The following is a 23,388-nucleotide window of genomic DNA, read 5'->3' on the forward strand; positions in this document are numbered from 1 at the left end:
CTGATATATAAATTACACATTTATTAATTATGACCTCTTTTATGGTACTGTGTAGCTTCTAATCTTACATTCATTTACTGAAGTGCCCCCCATGTGCACATTTTATCAATAGAGCTAACATGATTGTTATTTTGTTTGTATGTTTTATTTATGTCCACATAGGTTTGATGGCATTGCAGTTTCTCATTTTTTGTCTGTTGTATTATTCATGATTTATACAATATTGTGGTGTGGTATATATGACAACTTCATTTTATTAGCCCACCATAATTTCCAGGATTCAGTAAAAGTGAAGCATGTGTTTGGGGGATTTATTTATTTATTTGCTTGCAATCTCTTGTTAAATTGTCTTCTTCCCCTCACTCCTCCAAAAGTCACTTTAAATTTGGTCCTGCAGGTTCATAGTTTCTATTTTCCCTCTTTGTGCCTGAAATAGCATTTTAAAGGAAGAGCAGCTGCATTAATTGTTGAAGTATTCAAACTCATTTTATAAACCACCATATAATTGGGAAATAATGATCATAACCCAGCAAGGAGCTGGGGGAAGAGTCTAACTCCAATTCACAGAATTGGCCCTAGAATCAGAAATGCATTCACACTTCATGCATTTATTTATGACATTTAACGAAGATCTGCATCATTTGTGACATATCAGTTACCAGGACCCAAAGAATTTTATACATTTATCACATGGTTTGTCAACCCAATGCTTAGAAATGCTATGAAATATCTTCTTTTTGAAATGCATTCATTTCTAGTGGTATCTTTTTCTTTTTTTTTTTTTTTTTGAGTTAGCACAGTGTAGTAGACAGTTTATTGGACTTTGAGCAAAGAAGTCCTGGGTTCATCAGATCCTTCCCTTGGGTACCCAACATGGCCGAATAGGGGCAGGGACTCACCTGACCTCTCCCCCAAACTCCTCCAAATACTTTTAAATAATGACTCCAAACAAATTCTAGAATGGCAGAACCCACAAGAAGAACCCATAAAAGTATAGCAATTTTTTAACCCGAAGACAACTTGGAATATTGACTGGAAAGTTCTGTTGCATCAGAGTGAGAGTGGAATACAGTTAGATACCACTAAGAAACCAGAAGCAGACTTTGAGGTGATTAAGTCAGTGGAAGCAGGGGTGACTTCCAGACTTCTCAGTCCACAGACACCAAAGATGATGTAGAAGATTAGCAGGAGAAGTTTATTGTACCTCAGTAAGAGTAGAGCAGAGTATAGTACAGGCCAAACCAGCATAGCCCCAATCTCAAAAAAGCAAGGGCAGGCCTTGGGAGCCACTATAGTACAGTGACAGAAGCTTTTTCCACAGCTCCCAGTCCAGAGATGATAAGGAGGTTGAACAACTGGTCAGAGGAAGACTAGGTGTTTTTTTTTTTTTTTTTCCTGGCCCCCGGGGACAGCACACTTATGCAGATTTGGCTGCAAACCCAAGGCAAGGAGGAGTTAACTAGTACACCAAAGCTTGTAGCAACAGTTTTTGCCTCAGCAAAAACAACAACAGCAGCAACAAAAACTAAAAAACAGACTAGGCAAAAAGGTAAAAAATGTTCAAAAATACAATGAGGAGAAAAATGCTTTAACAAAAAGCAGAATTGGCCAAATAGAAAGAGGCAGACAAAAATTCACTGAAGAAAAAACCTCATGTAGAATTAAACAAACAGGAAAGGAGGTAAAAAATCTGACTGAAGAAAATAATTTCTGAAAAATTATAACTGAGCAAAAGGAAGCTAATGACTTTTGAAAAATCAAGAAACATAATACAAAATCAAAAGAATAAAAAAATAGGAAAAAAAAAACCATGAAAACAACTGACTTGGAAAATAGATTCAGGAGAGATAATTTTAAAACTATTGGACTACTTGAAAGCTATAATTTAAAAAAGCTTAAATGTAATTTTACAAGAAATTGCAAAGGGAAATTGCCCTGATATTCTAGAAGCAAAGGGTAAAATAGAAATGGAAAGAATTCACAGATCAACTTCTGACATTCCAAAATGAAAATTCCCAAGAATGTTATAGTTAAATTCCAGAAGTTTCAGAAAAAGAAAAAAAATAAAATCTAATATCGTGGAGCCATAGTCAGGTTAAAACAAGGTTAATCAGCTTGTATAAGTATAGGATCAGATGGCTTAGAATATGACGTTCTAAAAGGCAAAGAAGCTATAATTGCAGCCAAAAATCACTTACCCAGGGAAATCTTCTGTTTTTTTCCTGCCAAAATGTATTTTATTTGAATTTTCAGAGAATGATCAGAAAGGACAGGGGAACCCAGGTGGTCAGTGGCTAGATTTCTTGAGATCTTGGCATAGGAGTTTTCCCTGAGGGTAATTATGGTAGACTTTCAGGAACCAGCCTGGCAGGCACAGGAAAACCATGTATACAATTTGATTTTAAATTGCAGTGACTGGGTCCGGGACAGAAACAAAGGCAAGGCCAGATGCTCAATTGAGACTCACTAGGTCTTCCTTAAGCCAGCCTTTATGGACACTGAGGGCCTGGACTGAGAGAAGATAGAAGGACATCTGTCCCAGCTAATTCCAGGGCCCACTCTTTTTCTGGGACTTGTCATCTCTCCCCTGTGCTGGGATCACTTCCTGGCTTGCTCATAGTTTTTTTCAAACTAGCACATGTCTCCTTCACAGATTGTTTGAAGGGTATAAACTGCAAGTCTGGAAAGTAGGTCCTCAACTTCTTGTTGCTGTTCCTGAACTGCCCATCTGCCTTGGTTGTGTCAAAGTTCAGTTCCCTCTGGAAGCCCATGGCCTCCACAATAGTCTCAGCTGTCTCCTTGATGGACACCTCATCCTCTTCATCCACTGATAGAATGATAGGCTCCACCTCATTGTATTCTTTAGGGACCCAGAGGGAGAGGCAAGCCAGGTCCAAGGATTAGATGAATTGCCTTTGAGGCTTCCCAGTGCCCCACACAGACAGACCAGAGTCATTCTTCTTTGCAAGGCAGACTTTGTGGATGAGGCCAGGAAGTACATGGCCATCTTCAATGTTGAAGTTGTCATGGGTTCCAAAGATATTTGTGGGGATGACAGCAGTAAAGGTGCAGGCATATTGCTGGAAGTATGCCCTGTTTTGCATGTTGATCATGCACTTAGTATAGGAGCAGCCAAAGTTGCTGTTGTGTGAGGGTCCACCGTGAATCATAGTCTCATCAATGGGATAGGTGGTCTTCTTAGGGAAGATACAGGTGTAGAGGCAAGAGATCACCTTCTGGGTGCCCACTTCATAAGCTGAGTGCAAGACATTGTTGTTGATCTGAATGTTCTTTCTCCAAAAGTACAAGTTATATCTTTGAGGTGTAGAAAAAAAAAATTCTGTGAAATATGTCTTTCAATCATTCTTGATGAATACGAGATCTGACTTTCAAAAACAAGACTCAAGAAGAGCATAAAAAAGGCAAACCAAGAAGGGAAATCATAAGGGACTTAATAAGGGTAAATCGTTTACATTGGGAAGATAATATTTTTAACTCATAAGAACACATTACACATCATTAACATAGTTGGAAGGAGTACATATAGATTGAAGTCACAAGTATGAATTGAATATGAAGAGATAATATCTTAAAAATAAAATTAAGATAAAAAATAAAATTGATAGAGAAATGTATGAGAGAAAGGGAAAAGGAGTAGAATGGATTAAATTATCTCATATAAAAAAGAAAAAAAAGAACTTTTTCATTGAAAAGGATGATCAGGGAGGTGGTAAGGAATCTTTGAACTTTACTCTCATTGGAATTGGTTCAAAGAGGATATAACATCACACTCATTTGGGAATAGAAACCTATCTCACTCTATCAGAAAATAGGAAAAGAGTATAAGGGAATAGAGGAGGGGATGATAGAAGGGAACATAGATGGGGGAGGGATTAGTCAGAAGCAAAACACTTAGGAGGAGTAGGATAAAATGAGAGAAAGAAAAGAATGAAAAATAAAATAGAGGAAATACAATTAACAAATGTAAGTGTGGAAAAAAATTGAATCTAGTGTCTCTGATAAAGAACTTATTCTTCAAACATAAAGAAAACTGAGTCAAATTCATAAAAAAGAGCCATTCCCCAATTGAAAAATGGTCAAAAGTTATGAAATTTTCATGTGAAGAAATCAAAACTATAATCAAGTTAAAAATTGCTGTAACACAGACAGAAAAAGAAAATAAATGATGAAGAGGATGTGGGAAAAAATGAAGCAGAAATCCTTAGTGAAACTGTGAGCTAATTCACAAATAGAGGAATTTGAAATTATGCTGGAAGTATCATAAAGCCATAAATACCCTTGATCTAGTAATACCACTCATAGGTCTTTTCCCAAAAGAGATAAAAAAAAAAGTTCTGTACATACAAAAAATATTTATAGCAGTTCTTTTATAGGGGCAAAGAATTGGAAATTGAGGGGATGCCCATCAACTGGAGAATGGTTGAAAAAAATTGTGATATGTGATTATGATAGAATAGTATTGTGTTATAAGAAATAATGAGCAGGATGCTCTCAAAAAATCCTGGAAAGGTTTTCATGAACTCAGATAAAGTGAAATGTACTGTGTACAAATAGCAGCAACATTATAAGATGACCACTTGCGAATGTCTTAGCTATTCTTGGCAATACAATGATACAAGACAATTCCAAATGACTTATGTTGAAAAATGGCAGTCACCCGAAGAGAAAGAACTACTGTCTGAACACAGATTGAAGCTTTTTTTTTTTTTTTTTTTTTGGTCTGTGATTGCTTTTACAACATGAGTGTTATCGAAAAGTTTTTCATGATGCTACATATATAACTTAGGTCATGTTGCCTGCTTTCTAAAGAAAGAGTAAGAATGAGATAAGAATGAAGGAAGGAAGGAAGGAAGAGAGTTTGAAGCTCAAAGTTTTTAAAAATGAATGTTAAAATTTGTGTTTAATATTTAAATAATTAAAAAAAGAAGACAAAATAGATCTTTCACTTGACAAAATATGATCATAGGTAAATCATTTCAGCTTCCTGAGCATCATTACTGTGGCTGTAAATTGGGGATAATAATATATGTAGTATCTACTACACAGGAATATCATAAGATATAAAAGGGATAATGTCTGCAAAATATTTTTCAAATCAGAAAGTATCATATGGATGGATTCTCATATTAAGAAGAGAGATAAAAGATTGAGGATCCAAGGGAAAAGTTTATTTGGAATGGTGATGGTAAATTTGCTAAGACATATCTCCTATATTAATAAGTTCCAAGACTGGTAGGGGTCCTAACTATTTGCTGGGGATAAAAAGATAAGAAGATAAGAAGGATAATATTTGCTCTAAAGGGACTTATACTTGAAGCTACAAAATATACAATGATATATAGATGTAAATCATGTTGCCATGCCTTCTTGTTACTTAGTAGGTACCCAGTTTTCCCTTCTTATTCCATGTTTTGGACAGCAAGCAAAATGTAGGGCAGAGAATAAATAATATTGCTTAAAAGAGACTACAAAAACAAAACCTCAATTAGTACAATTTAATTTGATGGTTACCTAGTAGACTTAGCAAAAAGGCAATCAAGAGTGCTTTGAGGTATTCATTCTCTCACAGACTTCTGTACCCAGCCACAATGTACCAGGAGGAAAGAGATGAAGAGATGTCTGATGCTATGGACCACTTAAGATAAGTATTAAAGGGATGACTCATTTTAGATTCTGAATATAGCACACTGTGGAGATATAGACTGAGATTGTCTGAGCAGGAGGTCACAGGAGGAGTGGAAGCAGAAATTTTCTAGCATCATCTTATTGAAATATCATGCATATATCATCCATAAGCAAAGTACATTCTACTCAGAACATGAATGAATGAATTAAAATGTGTTTAGGTAGTTTGTGCCATCTCCTCCCTCCCCAAACACACACACACACACACACACACACACACACACACACACACACACATCCCTCCTATAACTCTGGGACAAAATATGTTTGAAAGGATCCCTTCATAAATATACTTCAGGTACATCTGTGCCATGGTAATGGTGAAGATAAGATAGAGAAGATAAAGTAGGGGGAATTGAAAGTTCACCTTTATTAGGCTTGTCCATCACTTATCAATTCAAATTTTACAATTATGCTAAACTCATTGAAAGACAATGATAAACAATACCTTAGATTTAGATACTTTAAATAACATTTTAAGATTTGCACAATTTAAAAAAAATGAAACCTTTTCCATTCCTTTTCAATGTCAATACATTTCCTCTATTGATTATTTCCAATTTATTTTGTATGTATTTTATTTATACACAGATGTTTACATGATGTCTTTTTCATTACGTTATGAGATCTTTGATAACAGGTACTATTTGTTGGTTATATAACCATTTGTTTTTCTCTTCAGTTTCTGGAAAATAGTAGAGATTTAATAAATGTTTGTCCTTATGCTGATTTGCCTAATAACTCTGTGGAGGTATATACTGCTTTATTTCTTCCATTTTTTAGATGAGGAAACAGTTTTAAAGAGTTTACTGAATTGATCAAAGTTACACAGGTAGTAAGTATCTAAAGCAGTATTTGAATTATTTCTAATTATAAGTTAAAGGACGCTAACATACTCTGCTAAACTATTTAGCTGTCTAATTCCATTGCTCTATGGTAAATTACTTTATCCTATATGTCAAGTTAAAACAAAATTATATTCTTTGAGGATATACTGAGGAGTGAGAATATTATACATTCAAGTGTTTGGGGGCATATCTGACAAGAAAGTTTTGAATTATTTTGAAGATAAGGATTTCCTACTAACTTTTGGTTTGATTGCCTCCTGAAAATTTTTGTATGTTGATATATTTTAATTTAAAAAATATTAATATTAATTTTTCTATGTTGTTTTTTGATCTATTTAATCTTTAAGATTGAAATATCTGGCTTCCAATTAATTTTTGTTTCCAAGTCCTTTTATTGAATGTAATTTCTATTATATTTTGGGAAAAATGAATTTAATATATCTGCTTTCCTGCATTCATTTATAAATTTTTGAATTCTCTATACATAGTTAATTTTTCTGAACATTCTATGCACAGGTGAAAATTAGGCATACTTGGAGAAGCTAGATGGTGCAATGGATAGAGCACTGACCTGAAATCTGGAGGACCTGAGTTCAAATCCAGCCTCAGATACTTAATACTTCTTAGCTGGGTGATCCTGGGGAAGCCACATAATCCCAGTTGCCTCACCAGAAGAAAAAAAAAAGCATACTCCTATTTATTCCTTTTCATTATTCTCTAGATATAACTTAGAGGACCTTTAAAAGGTCCATTCATTTAAAAAGATCTTAACTTCTTTCATATATATTTATTTATTTAGGCTAAATGTATTTACTTCTAAAAGGGAATCATGCTGACTTACCATAAAGCTATAGTTTTTTGAATGTATATTTCTATTTTTTACTCAGTTAATTTTTCCTTTAAGAATTTAATTACTGTGCCATTTGTTTAGTATTGTTTTTAATTGCCCATGATATCTTTTAGCAAAACATGATTTTACTGATTATCTCTTTTAATTAGACCTAGTTTTGATTTTACCTTGTTTGATATCACAAAATGTGGCTTCATTCCCTATTTTCCTCTACTACCTGTATTTGATTTTTATTTGATTTGATTTGATTTTTTTGTGGTTGATATTTAAATCTTTTTAAAATTTTTATTTAAATATTTATTTATTTTTTAAATATCAAAAACATCTTTAGCTTCATTTATTTATTTATTTTAACATTTGCTTAAACTCTTATATAAATTCTTGTGGTATTTGTATCCAGGATGCATTTTTCTCTGGGACTTTGCTGGTCGGTATTTTTAAAAATTACTTTTTTTCTTTCATGTTTATATTCTGAAGTTCCCTCTAGCCATAATAGTTCTTTATCATGAGATTCTTTTAGGTTCATTCATTCCTATAGTTTATTTCTTTATTATTATTATTATAACTTTTTTCTTGACAGTACACATGCATGAGTAACTTTTTACAACATTATCCCTTGCACTCACTTCTGTTTTGACTTTTCCCTTCCCCTCTCTCCACCCCTCTCCCCTAGATGTCAGGCAGTCTTATATATGTTAAATATGTTATAGTATATCCTAAATACAATATATGTGTGCAGAACCATACAATTCTCTTGTTGCACAAAAAGAATTGGATACAGAAGGTAAAAATAATCTGGGAAGAAAAACAAAAAATGCTAACAGATCACTATCATTTCCCAGTGTTCCTTCTCTGGGTGTAGCTGATTCTATCCAACATTGATCAATTGGAACTGAATTAGATCTTCTCTTTGTCAAAGATATCCACTTTCATCAGAATACATTCTCATACAGTATTGTTGTTGAAGTATATAATGATCTCCAGGTTCTGCTCATTTCACTCAGCATCAGTTCATGTAATTCTCTCCAAGCTTCTCTGTATTCATCCTGCTGGTCATTTCTTACAGAACAATAATATTCTATAAGATTCATATACCACAATGTACCCAACCATTCTCCAATTGATGGGCATCCATTCATTTTACAGTTTCTAGCCACTACAAACAGGGCTGCTACAAACATTTTGGCACATACAGGTCTCTTTTTCCTTCTTTAGTATCTCTTTGGGATATAAGCCCAGTAGTAGCACTGCTGAATCAAAGGGTATGCACAGTTTGATAACTTTTTGGGCATAATTCCAGATTGCTCCCCAGAATGGTTGTATTCATTCACAACTCCACCAACAATGCATCAGTGTCCCAGCTTTCCTGCATCCCCTCCAATATTCATCATTATTTTTTCCTGTCATCTTAGCCAATCTGACAGGTGTGTAGTGGTACCTCAGAGTTGTCTTAATTTGTATTTCTCTGAACAATGGTGATTTGGAACACCCTTTCATATGGGTAGAAATAGTTTCAATTTCATCATCTGAAAATTGTCTCTTCATATCCTTTGACCATTTATCAATTGGAGAATGGCTTGGTTTCTTATAAATTAGGGTCAGTTCTCTATATATTTTGGAAATGAGGCCTTTATCAGAACCTTTAACTGTAAAGATGTTTTCCCAGTTTGTTGCTTCCCTTCTAATCTTGTTTGCATTAGTTCTGTTTGTACAAAGGCTTTTTAATTTGATATAATCAAAATTTTCTATTTTGTGATCTGTAATGGTCTCTAGTTCATCTTTGGTCACAAATTTCTTTCTCCTCCACAAGTCTGAGAGATAAGCTATCCTATGTTCCTCTAATTTATTTATAATCTCATTCTTTGTGCCTAAATCATGGACCCATTTTGATCTTATCTTGGTATATGGTGTTAACCTCCAGTTTATTTCTTGACTTTGTACTTTGTAGTAATGTTAAGCTCTGTACTTTTTTTTTTTTTTGCTGGGGGGGGGGGGGAGTAGTGTTTACCTTGAGCTTTGATCCTTCTGTTGCTTTTACTTCTTAGGCTTGGTACCTGAAAGTTTTCAAAACTCTTAAAATTATGTGATCCAGGTTGAGGTCTGACTCTGTGAATTCCTGATACAAATTTGGATGTTCAAGTTTCTTCCTGTTTGGGAGTTTCTTCAGACTGTTATAGTCAGGCAGGATTAGCTTGCTTAACATCTTTCTAGGTTCAAAGAGACAGAACTACGAGATTCTCTTAAGCCTGAGTCTCATATACTGGATATTCTACTCCAGTCTTCCATTATGGGCTTTTGATATATTCTTTCTCTGGGATCAGAGCCACTTAGTTATATTTTACTATTGGAATCTATCATTGTCAGTATATGGATAGAGCCTATATTTCCAAATGCACCTCTCTGGATCTATGATCTTGAACGGGAGAGGAGGCAATTAACCAACCATATTGTACCTGTTGTGCTAATTTAAGGATACATTAGAATCTCTTTCTGCCCCATAATTTCCAGTCCTGATGCTCTATCTCAGTTCTTTTTTTGTTCTGTGAACACTGCAATGCTCTTTACCATACCTACTCCTATCTGAATTTCAATTTAATATCTTTATATTTCTCTGCCTATCTCCTCAAAACATTCTGGGATAAAAAATGGCTCACTGTGACTTTATCATCACTTTTTAAATCAGAATTTGATTTGATACATTTTCTATATGGAACAGATTTAATGAGAAGTTAGGCTACACAGTTTCCTTTTTCTCTGTGAATGTTTGAGCATGCCAGTTATTATCTTTACAAATACTCTATTTCCCTGAATTTTGAATATTAAACCCAAGAACATTAGATTATGGAATTCTTATGCCCATAAGTTAATATCCAAAGATTGGATTTTGGCTGGGTTCATTCATATATTGTAGATGAACTAGAATAATTAAAACTATAAGCATCAATGATATCTTAGAGACTTGAGCAGCTTCTGAGTCATGGTCCCTCCTCCCCACGGCATGTATGATTAGCAGTATCCCCAAGTTATGCCTCCATGGAAAAAAAAATGTTACATAAATGTAAGGTAATTTCAGGAGGGAGATAGCATCAAAATTGTAGAAGGAATGGGAAGGGGTGGATAGAGAGGTCTTCAAGTGGAAGATGTTGCTTTAAAGTGAGGACTGAAGGAAGTTAAGTATTTGATAAGGTGGAGATAAGAAGATTACTTTTCAGATAAGGGGACACTTATAGTAAGGGGAGAGAGATGCAGAATTTGGGAAATGGAAGACAAGACAATTTATATTGGAATATGGAGTATGCAAAATTTTAATATGAAATTGATGTCTAATCTTGTGACTTAATTACAGTACAAAAATCATTATTGAGGAAGTGTTCTCTACGTGCAGTTTAGCAACTAGTACATAAAGTCTCCATATGTGTCAAAAGCATTTCACAGGAAACCAGGATGGTAGAGTGAAAGCAAGGAGCTGCTTTTGAGCTTTACCAGCATCTTTTGAAAATCACATGAAATCAAACCTCTGGACAGTATCTGATGAAATGAAACTATACTCCAGCTCAAGATAGATTAGAAGGACTTCAAGAAAGATCAATTTCATTTGGGTGAAAGGGGTGTTAAGCTTAGTGCCTGAGAATGATGTCTGGGGAAAGTCAGGGAGAAGCTATTAATCATAGCAGATCAGTAATTGAGACCCTCAGTTCTGTCTCACTAATGGAGAGACCAGTGGGGCAATGTCTAATTCCAGCTCAGAAGGGAAACTGGTAGCCTAATAAACCAGGCTGTTGCTTGGAAAGAGCTGTGGGACAATAAACACAAGGGGGGCTTTGCTCAAACCCAAATCCAAGAAGCTTGGGACAGTGCACTCCCATAGTAGGAGAAGAGCTTGACCTTAAAAGTCATAAAATAGAAAAAAGAAAGAAAATTAGCAAGAAACAGAAAAGAATCATAATCATAGAAATCAACTATGGTGAGAGGGAAGACTCAAACACCAACTCAGATGAATACAAAATGCCCACATAAAAAATCTCAAAGAATGATATGAATTGGTCTCAAGCCCAAAGAGGCTGATTGGAAATGCTCATAAAAGAAGCTAAGGCAAATAAGAGAGGTAGAAGAAAATTGGGAAATGAAACAAAAAGTATACAAGAGAAAATCAACAGCTTGGAAATGAAAAATACATTACAAAATTAGGCCAAATGCCAAGAAAAAAATTACTGAAGAAAACACCTTGAAAATAGAATTTATCAAATGGAAAAAAGAGATGCAAAAGCTAACTGAAGAAAATCATACATTAAATGATTCTATAAGTTAGGTTCAAAGGACAAAACAGCCAATAACTAATAATCTAGTGTTTGACAAACCCAAAAACCCCAGTTTTTGGGATACGAACGCATTATTTGACAAAAATTACTGGGAAAATTGGAAATTAGTATGGCAGAAACTAGGCATTGACCCACACTTAACATCATACACCAAGATAAGGTCAAAATGGGTTCATGACCTAGGCATAAAGAAGGAGATTATAAATAAAATTGAAAGAGCATAGGATAGTTTACCTCTCAGACCTGTGGAAGAGGGAGGAATTTATGACCAAAGAACTAGAGATCACTATTGATCACAAAATAGAAAATTTTGATTATATCAAATTGAAAAGTTTTTGTACAAACAAAACAAATGCAGACAAGATTAGAAGGGAAACAATAAACTGGGAAAACATTTTTTATAATCAAAGGTTCTGATAAAGACCTCATTTCCAAAATATATAGAGAATTGACTCTAATTTATAAGAAATCAAGCCATTCTCCAATTGATAAATGGTCAAAGGATATGAACAGACAATTCTCAGATGAAGAAATTGAAACTATTTCTAGCCATATGAAAATATGCTCCAAATCATTATTAATCAGAGAAATGCAAATTAAGACAACTCTGAGATACCACTACATACCTGTCAGATTGGCTAGAATAATGAAAAGATAATGCAGAATGTTGGAGGGGATGTGGGAAAACAGGGACACTGATACATTGTTGTTGGAATTGTGAACACATCTAGCCATTCTGGAGAGCAATTTGGAACTATGCTCAAAAAGTTATCAAACTGTGCATACCCTTTGATCCAGCAGTGTTTCTACTGGGCTTATATCCCAAAGAGATACTAAAGAAGGGAAAGGGACTTGTATGTGCCAAAATGTTTGTGGCAGCCCTGTTTCTAGTGGCTAGAAGCTGGAAAATGAATGGATGCCCATCAATTGGAGAATGGTTGAGTAAATTGTGGTATATTTATTTTATGGAATATTATTGTTCTGTAAGAAATGACCAGCAGGATGAATACAGAGAGGCTTGGAGAGGCTTATATGAACTGAGGCTAAGTGAAATGAGCAGAAGCAGGAGACCATGATATACCTCAACAACGATACTATTTGAGGATGTATCCTGATGGAAGTGGATCTCTTTGATAAAGAGAGCTAATTCAGTTTCAATTGATCAAGGATGGACAGAAGCAACTACACCCAAAGAAAGAACACTGGGAAATGAATATAAACTGCTTGCATTTTTGTTTTTCTTTCCAGGTTATTTATACCTTCTGAATCCAATTCTCCCTGTGCAACAAGAGAACTGTTCGGTTCTGCACACATATATTGTATCTAGGATATACTGTAATCTTTTTTAACATGTAAAGGACTGCTTGCCATCTGAGGGAGGGAGTGGAGGGAGGGAGAGGAAAATTGGAACAGAAGTGAGTGTAAGGGATAATGCTGTAAAAAATTACCCTGGCATGGGTTAAAAAAAATTAAATGATTCTATAAGACTTCAAATTTCAGTGAAACAAACAAAAATAAGTGAAAAAATGTAAAATATTTCTTTGTAAAAAGAATTGGAAAATACATCCAGGAGAGACAATTAAAAAAAAAAAAAAAACATTCAACTACCTAAAGGTCATGACCAAAAAAGGAGCATGGATAACATTATTCAGGGCATCATCAAGGAAAACTTACCTAATATACTAGAAGCAGAGGGGAAAATGGTCATTAGACGAATCCATCAATCACCTCCAGAAAGAGATCCTACAACAAAACCCCAAGAAACACTGTTGCAAAATTCCAAAATTATAGACTCAACAAAATAATTATTACAAACTGCCAGAAAAAAAAATCAAGTGTCAAGGTACAACAGCAGGATTACCAAGGAATAGACAGCTTGTACAATAAAGAATTAGGGGGTGTGAAAGGCAAAAGACCTAGGTTACAACCAAGAATAAACTGCCAAGAAAGACTGAGCATCATCTTTCAGGGGAGGAGATGGATCTTCAATGAAATAGGGGACGTCCAATTATTTCTATTAAAATAAATAAACAGAGAATTTGATCTTCAAACACATAACTCAGAAGCATAGAAAGGTAAAGAGTAAAATCATCATCAACAACAATAACAACATTATTTAAAGCCCACAACAAAACCTCCAAGAAACATTATTACGAAACCCCAAAACTGTAATCTCAAGGAAAAAATATTACAAACTGCCAGGAAAAAGCAATTCAAGTATCAAGGAACATCAGGATTACCCAGGAACAGGCAGCTTCTTCTTTTTTTATTTTTATTTTTTCATTGTAGCTTTTTATTTTCAAAATGCAATGAAAATTTTTTTGCCATTCACCCCTACAAAACCCTGTTATAACTTTTTCACTCCTTTTCCCTCTTTCCCTAGTTGTCAAGTGAACATATATATATTAAACATATCCAGTTCTATACATATTTCCTTTTTTTTAAATTTTTTTATACATATTTCCACAAATATCAATCTGCACAAGAAAAGTCAGATCCAAAAAGAAAAAAAAAATGAGAAGAAAACAAAATGCAAGCAAACAACAACAAAAAGAGTGAAAATACTATGTTATGGTTCACATTCAGTTCTCACTGTTCTCTCTCTGGGTGCAGATGGATTTCTTCATTATAAGATCATTGGAACTGTTGTGAATCACCTCATTATTGATGAGATCCATGTCCACCAGAAATGATCATCATATAATCTTGCTGTTGCTGTATATAATGATCTCCTGGTTCCATTCATTTCACTTAGCATCAATCCATGTAAGTCTCGCCATGCCTCTCTAAAGTCAGTCTACTAATCATTTCTTATAGAATAATAATATTCCATAACATTCATATATCATAACTTGTTCAGCCATTTTCCAATTGATGAGCTATTTCCACTTTTTTGCCAGTACAAAAAGAGTTACCATAAACATTTTTGCTCATGTGGTTCCCTTTTCCTCCTTTATGATTTCTTTAGGACACAAGCCCAGTAGAAACACTACTGGGCCAAAGGGTATGCAGAGTGTGATAGCCTTTTGGGCATAGTTCCAGATTATTCTCCACAATGGATGGATCATTTCACAACTCTACCAACAAGGCATTAGTGTCCCAGTTTTCCTACATCTCCTCCAAAATTTGACATCATCTTTTCCTGTCATCTTAGCCAATCTGAGAGGTGTGTAGTGGTACCTCAGAGTTGTCTTAATTTGCATTTTTCTGATCAATAATAATTTAGAGCATTTTTTCATATGACTAAAAATGACTAGAAATTTCTTCATCTGAAAATTTCTTATTTATATCCTTTTATCATTTATCAATTGGATAATGGCTTGAATTCTTATACATTTGAGTAAATTATCTAGATATTTATCAGGATCCTGGGGGGGGGATTCCCTAGTTTATTGCTTCTCTTCTAATCTTATCTGCATTTTGTTTGTACAAAAAACATTTAATTTAATACAATCCAGATTATCTATTTGCTGTTCAATAATGAGCTCCAGTTCTTCACAGGTCTCAGAGGTAAACTATCCTTTGTTCTAATTTGTTTATAATAGCACTCACTGTTTATATCTAAGTCATGAACTCATTTCATTCTTATCTTGGTATAGGATGTTAGGTGTGTGTCAATGCCTAGTTTCTGCCATACTACTTTACAATTTTCCCAGCATTTTTTGTCAAATAGTGAGTTCTTATCCCAAAAGCTGAGGTTTTGCATTTATCAAAGACTAGATTAATAGTCATTGATTATTTTGTTTTGTGAATTTAACCTATTCTACCAATCAACTACTCTATTTCTTGGCCAATACCAAATGGTTTTGATGTCTGTTGCTTTATAATATAGTTTTAGGCCTGGTACACCTAGACCACCTTCATTTGAATTTTGTTTCCTTAATTCCCTTGAAATTCTTGATCATTGGTTCTTTTAGATATTTTTTTAAATTATTTTTTCATAGCTCTGTGAAGAAATTTCTTGGGAGTTTGATTAGTATGGCACTAAATAAGATTAATTTAGGTAGTATTGTCATTTTTATTAAATTTGCTCAGCCTACTCATGAGTTTTCCAACTGATTAGATCTGACTTTATTTGTGTGTATTTTGTAATTTCATTCATATAGATCTTGACTTTGCCTTGGCAGGTAGACTTCCAAAAATTTTATATCATCTACAGTTATTTAAATGGGATTTCTCTTTATATCTCTTTACATATTAAAATAATATGCAAAAATCCTGATGATTTATATGGATTTATTTTATGTCCTGCGACTTTGCTAAAGCTGAGAATTGTTTCTAGTAATTTTTAGTTCATTCTCTAGGATTCTCTAACTGTATCATCATATCATGATGCAAAGAGTGATGATTTGATTTCCTTCTTATATATTCTAATTCGCTTTTTCATCTCTGATTCTGGTTTATCCCCATTACATCTGATGCTTGCTGATGGCTTTAAATAGTGGATATTGATCATTTTAAGGAAAACTCATTTATTCCTATACTCTCTATTATTTTTAATAGGAATGGGTGTTGGACTTTGTCAAATGCCTTTTTCTACATCTATTGAGATAACTGTATGATTTTTGTTAGTTTGTTACAGATATAGTCAATTATACTAATGATTTTCCTAATACTGAACCAGCTCTGCATTCCTATTATAAATCCTAATTGATCATAGTGAATTATCCTGGGGATAGCTTGCTGTAATCTCTTTGCTAATATTTAATTTAAGATTTTTACATTATTATTATTATTATTATTATTATTATTATTTGATGCAGGTGGGGTTAAGTGACTTGCCCAGAGTCACACAGCCAGGTCGTGTTAAATGTCTGAGAGCAGATTTGAACTCAGCTCCTCCTGACTTCTAGGCTGGTGCTCTAGCCATTGCACCATCTAGTTGCCTCTGCATCATTCATTAAGGAACTTGGTCTATAATTTTCTTTCTCTGTTTTGACTTTATCTGGTTTAAGCATCAGCACCACATATGTCATAAAAAGAATTTGCTAAGATTCCTTTTTTCCCTATTTTTTTCCCAAAAGTTTGCATAACATTGGAATTAATTGTTCTTTAAATGTTTGATAGAATTCACATGTAAATCCATCTGGGCTTGGAGATTTTTTTCTTAGGGATTTGATTAATAGCTTTTTCAATCTATTTTTTTTTTAAATGGGACAATTTAAATTATTCATTTCCTTCTCTGTTAATCTGGACAATCTATATTTTTGTAAGTATTCATCCATCTCACTTAGATTATCACATTTATTAGCATACAGTTGGGGAAAATAGTTCCTAGTTATTACTCCAATTTCCTCTTCACTGGTGGAAAGATCATCCTTTTCATTTTTGATAACTAACAATTCAATATTCTTTTCTTTTTCTGATCAAATTAACTAAAGATTTACCTATTTTTTCCCATAAAACCAGCTCTTAGTTTTATTAGTTCAATAGTTTTTATTTTTTTATTTTTTTTTTACTTTCAATTTTATTAATCTCTCCTCTTATCTTTAGAATTTCAAATTTGGTATTTAATTGGGGTTTTTAAATTTGTTCTTTTCCTAGTTTTTTTTTTTTTTTTTTTTTGTGCATGAACAATTCACTGATCTCTTTCTCTATTTTATGCAAGTAAGCATCTAGAGATATAAAATTTTCTCTAAGAACTGCTTTGGCTGCATCCCATAAAGTTTGGTATATTGTTGCATTATTGTCATTTTCTTGGATGAAATTATCAATTGTGATTATGATTTGTTGTTTCACTCACTCGTTTTTTAGTGTCAGATTACTTAGTTTCCAGTTAACTTTTGATTTATTTTCTCTGGCTTTTTATTACTTGTGATTCTTATTGCATCATGATCTGAAAAGGATGCATTTAGTTTTTCTGCATTTGATTTTGAGGTTTTTATGTCCTGATATATGGCCAATTTTTGGATAGGTTTCATGAACCACTGGGGAAAAAAAGTATACTTCTTTTTTATCTTCATTCAATTATCTCCAAAGTTCTGTCATATCTAACTTTTTTGAAATTCTGTTTATCTCCTTAACTTGTTTCTTATTTATTTTGTGGTTCAATTTATATAATTCTGAGAGATCAAGCTTGAAATCCCCAACTAGTAGAGTTTTGTTGTCTATTTTTTCTTGCAGCTCTCTTAACTTCTCCCCTAGGGATTTGGATGGTACACAACTTGTGCATATATGTTTACTATAGTTATTATTCATTATCTATGGCACCTTTTAGCAAGATATAGTTTTATTCCTTATATCTTTTAATTAGATCTATTTTTGCTTTTGTTTGATCTGAGATCAGGATCACTATGCTGTTTTTTTTTTTAACTTTACCTGAAACATAATAGATTCTGCTCCAGCCTTTTACCTTTAATCTGTACGTATCACTATGCTCTAAATGTGCTTCTTGTCAACAACATATTGTATGTATTTGGAGATCAAATTTTTTTTCAGCTCTGATCTTTTCATTAGAAATAAGTGAAATTCACCTGTATCATTGAATGTCCATCTACTTCCCCAAAAGATAATGCTCAGTTTTGCTGGATAATTGATTCTTGGTTAAAATCCAAGTTCCTTTGCCTTTCTTATATCAGATTCCAGATCCTTGGATCCTTTAAGGTGGAAGCTGCTAGGTTCTGAGCAATCCTGATTGTGACTCCTTGGTATTTGAATTGTTTCTTTCTGACTGCTTGCAATATTTTTCCCTTAGTTCAATAATTTTGAAATTTAGCTACAATATTCCTTGGAGTTTTCATTTTGGGGTCTCCTTCAGGAGATGATGGGTGAATTCTTTCAATGGCTATTTTACCTTCTGATTCTAGAACACAGGGTAGTTTTTTTTTTTTTTTTTTTTTTTTTGATAATTTCCTGAAAGTTGATGTCTCGGAACTTTGGTTCTTGATTTTTTTAAAATAGCTTTTTATTTACAAGTTATATGCATGGGTGATTTTTTTTTTAGAGGTATTTCTTTTTTTTTTAATTTTTTATTTAATAATTACATTATATTGACACTCGTTTCTGTTCCGATTTTTTTCCCCCTCCCTCCCTCCACCCCCTCCCCTAGATGGCAAGCAGTCCTTTATATGTTGGATATGTTGCAGTATATCCTAGATACAATATATGTTTGCAGAACCGAACAGTTCTCTTGTTGCGTAGGGAGAATTGGATTCAGAAGGTATAAATAATCCGGGAAGAAAAACAAAAATGCAGATAGTTTACATTCGTTTCCCAGTGTTCTTTCTTTGGGTGTAGCTGCTTTTGTCCGTCATTTATCAATTGAAACTCAGGTCTCTTTGTCAGAGAAATCCACTTCCATCAAAATATGTCCTCATACAACATCATTGTCGAAGTGTATAATGATCTCCTGGTTCTGCTCATTTCACTTAGCATCAGTTCATGTAAGTCTCGCCAGTACTCTCTGTATTCATCCTGCTGGTCATTTCTTACAGAACAATAATATTCCATAACATTCATATAGCACAATTTACCCAGCCATTCTCCAATTGATGGGCATCCATTCATTTTCCAGTTTCTAGCCACTACAAACAGGGCTGCTACAAACATTTTGGCACATACAGGTCCCTTTCCCTTCTTTAGTATTTCTTTGGGATATAAGCCCAATAGAAACACTGCTGGATCAAAGGGTATGCACAATTTGATAATTTTTTGGGCATAATTCCAGATTGCTCTCCAGAATGGTTGGATTCATTCACAACTCCACCAACAATGCATTAGTGTCCCAGTTTTCCCGCATCCCCTCCAACATTCATCATTATTTTTTCCTGTCATCTTAGCCAATCTGACAGGTGTGTAGTGGTATCTCAGAGTTGTCTTAATTTGCATTTCTCTGATCAATAATGATTTGGAACACTCTTTCATATGAGTGGTAATAGTTTCAATCTCATCCTCTGAAAATTGTCTGTTCATATCCTTTGACCATTTATCAATTGGAGAATGGCTTGATTTCTTATAAATTTGAGTCAGTTCTCTATATATTTTGGAAATGAGGCCTTTATCAGAACCTTTACCTGTGAAAATGTTTTCCCAGTTTGTTGCTTCCCTTCTAATCTTGTTTGTATTAGTTTTATTTGTACAAAAGCTTTTTAATTTGATGTAATCGAAATTTTCTATTCTGTGATCAGTAATGGTCTCTAGTTCATCTTTGGTCACAAATTTCTTTCTCCTCCACAAGTCTGAGAGATAAACTATTCTATGTTCCTCTAATTTATTTATAGTCTCGTTCTTTATGCCTAGGTCATAGACCCATTTTGATCTTATCTTGGTATATGGTGTTAAGTGTGGGTCCATGCCTAATTTCTGCCATACTAATTTCCAATTATCCCAGCAGTTTTTATCAAATAATGAATTCTTTTCCAGAAGTTAGGGGCTTTGGTTTGTCAAACACTAGATTGCTATAATTGACTATTCTGTCTTGTGAGCCTAGCCTTTTCCACTGATCCACTAATCTATTTCTTAGCCAATACCAAATGGTTTTGGTGACTGCTGCTTTATAATATAATTTTAGATCAGTACAGCTAGGCCACCTTCATTTGATTTTTTTTCCATTAATTCCCTTGAGATTCTCGACTTTTTATTGTTCCATATGAATTTTGTTGTTATTTTTTTCTAGATCAATAAAATATTTTCTTGGAAGTCTGATTGGTATAGCACTAAATAAATAGATTAGTTTAGGGAGTATTGTCATCTTTATTATGTTCGCTCGGCCGATCCAGGAGCACTTAATATTTTTCCAATTATTTAAGTCTGACTTTATTTGTGTGGAGACTTTTTTATAATTTATGCATGGGTGATTTTACAGCATTGACAACTGCCAAACCTTTTGTTCCGATTTTCCCCTCCTTCCCCCTCTCCCTTCCCCCAGATGGCAGGTTGACCAATACATGTTAAATAGAGAAAGAGGAACTCAATGAATTGGGAATGCAACTAAAAAAAAAAATTAGAAAAAGAACAAATTAGGGGCAGCTAAGTGGTACAATAGATTAAACATCAGTCCTGAAGTCAGAAGGACCTGAGTTCAAATCCAGCTTCAGAAACTTAATACTTCCTAGCCCTGTGACCCTGAACAAGTCACTTAATCCCAACTGCCTCAAAAAAAAAAAAAAAAAAAAAAAAAAAGAGAGAGAGAGAGAGTTAGAAGAATAATAGGAAATGAGATTTTTGCAAGAAGGAATTGGAAAAGCATATAACTGCCTACAAAACAGATGTGATGAAATGAAAAAAAATATATAACTCCTTACAAAAGAGATATGAAAAAAGTAATTCTTTGAAAAACAGAATTTGTGAAAAGGAAAAAAATGCAGTGAACAAAACAATCAATTAGCCAATTATAAAAGGAGGTAAAACTGGTAACTGAAAACAATAATACACTAAAAATTAGAATTGAACAAATGGAAATCAAGAATCAGTCAATCAAAATAAAAAATTATTAAAAAATAGAAGAAAATATGAAATACCCCCAAAGATGGGGAAATTCTTGTCCAAAAGTAGGGCACTTAAAGGAAACTATGGAAACTGGGAGGCAGGGGAATAGACTAAGAGAATTTCAGGCTGGTCAAGTGGGGGGAAATGAGCCAGTAATGATTCATACTTGGAAGAAGGAATATCTTAGGTCTTCTAGGAGAAAGAAAAAGTAAGGAAGGAAAAGGGCTTATATGTAACAACATATTTACAACACCTCTTGTGGTGGCAATAAAGTTGATATTAAAAGTATGCCCATCCTTTGGCGGAATGGCTAAACAAAATATGATATATTATTGTAATGGATTATATTGTTGTGCTACAAGAGATGATGAGAAGGATGATTTCAGAAAAATCTGGAAAGAATTAGATAATTGATACAAAGTAAGTAGAACAAGAAATGTAGAACACAGTAACAACAGCACTATGTTTGTTAGCACAGCACTTCTCAGCAATATGATGATATAAGACAATTCCAAAATACTCATAATAGAAAATATTATTTACTTCCAAAGAAATGACTAATGGAGTAAGAATGCAGATCAAAGCATAATATTTTCATTTCATTTTTTCAAGTTTTACTCTTTTTGTTTTATTCACAACATGAGTAATCAGGAAATATGTTTTATATGACTACTCACATACAAATATTGCTTGTCATTGTAGAAGAGAAGATGTAGTGGAGAGACAGAGAATTTGGGACTCAAAATTAAAAATAAAATAAATGGTAAAATTATTCAATATGTGATTGGGGAAAAGTAAAATATAATTAAAAAAATAAAAACAATTTACTATAATCAAGTCTTGACCAAGGAATGGAGAGAGAGGTTTATTTGTTAAAATTGTAGCCAATATCCAATATGATAAAAGTATAGTTTCCTGATCAAGAGAAAATAAATAGTGAGACCAATATTACTGGATCACAGAATGGGTGAGGGTGAGTGACTAAAGGAATCCTAGAATTTATCCCATTAAATGCCAGAATTTAATTTCAATTCCCCTCACCCCGTCCCCCAGATAGCAGGTAGACCAAATATGTTAAATATGTTAAAGTATATGTCAAATACAATATAAATATACATATACAAACAGTTATTAATCAGATTTTGAAATAATGTACAATTAACCCGTGAAGGAAACTAAAAATGCGGGTGGATAAAAACAGAGGGATTGAAAATGTTATGTTGTTATTCTCACTCATTTCCCAGAGTTCTTTCACTGGGTATAGCTGGTTCTCTTCATTTTTGAACAAATGGAAGTAATTCGGTTCATCTCATTGTTGAAGAGAGCTACATCCATCAGAATTGATCATCATATAGTTATTTTTTTAAAATAACTTTTTATTGACAGAACCCATGCCAGGGTAATTTTTTACAACATTATCCCTTGCACTCACTTCTGTTCTGATTTTTCCCCTCCCTCCCTCCACCCCTCCCCTAGATGGCAAGCAGTTCTATACATGTTAAACAGATTACAGTATATCCTAGATACAATATATGTGTGCAGAACCGAACAGTTCTCTTGTGGCACAGGGAGAAGTGGATTCAGAAGGCATAAATAACCCAGGAAGAAAAACAAAAATGCAAGCAATTTATATTCATTTCCTAGTAGTCTTTCTTTGGGTGTAGCTGCTTCTGTCCATCCTTGATCAATTGAAACTGAATTAGATCTCTTTATTGAAGAGATCCACTTCCATCAGAATACATCCTCATACAGTATTGTTGTTGAGGTATATAATGATCTCTTGGTTCTGCTCATTTCACTTAGCATCAGTTCATGTAAGTCTCACTAGTCCTCTCTGTATTCATCCTGCTGGTCATTTCTTATAGAACAATAATATTCCATAACGTTCACATACCACAATTTACTGAACCATTCTCCAATTGATGGGCATCCATTCATTTTTCAGCTTCCTACAAACAGAGCTGCCACAAACATTTTGGCATATAGGTCCCTGTCGCTTCTTTAGTATCTCTTTGGGGGATAAGCCCAGTAGAAACACTGCTGGATCAAAGGGTATGCACAGTTTGATAACTTTTTGAGCATAGTTCCAAATTCTCTCCAAAATGGCTGGATGTGTTCACAATTCCAACAACAATGTATCAGTGTCCCTGTTTTCCCAAATCTCCTCCAACATTCCACATTATCTTTCCCTGTCACTCTATCCAATCTGACAGGTGTGTAGTGGTATCTCAGAGTTGTC

At 33.9% G+C, this 23,388-nt stretch overlaps 1 pseudogene; it reads right to left on the reverse strand.

Annotated features, from left to right (window-relative positions):
- Window positions 1–2,598: 2,598 nt before the first annotated feature.
- The window catches only part of LOC127546483 (GDP-L-fucose synthase-like), an 81,393-nt pseudogene continuing 60,603 nt past the window's right edge, over window positions 2,599–23,388 (reverse strand).

This window comes from Antechinus flavipes, chromosome 2 (assembly GCF_016432865.1).
Source record: "Antechinus flavipes isolate AdamAnt ecotype Samford, QLD, Australia chromosome 2, AdamAnt_v2, whole genome shotgun sequence".
NCBI classification, from domain to species: domain Eukaryota; kingdom Metazoa; phylum Chordata; class Mammalia; order Dasyuromorphia; family Dasyuridae; genus Antechinus; species Antechinus flavipes.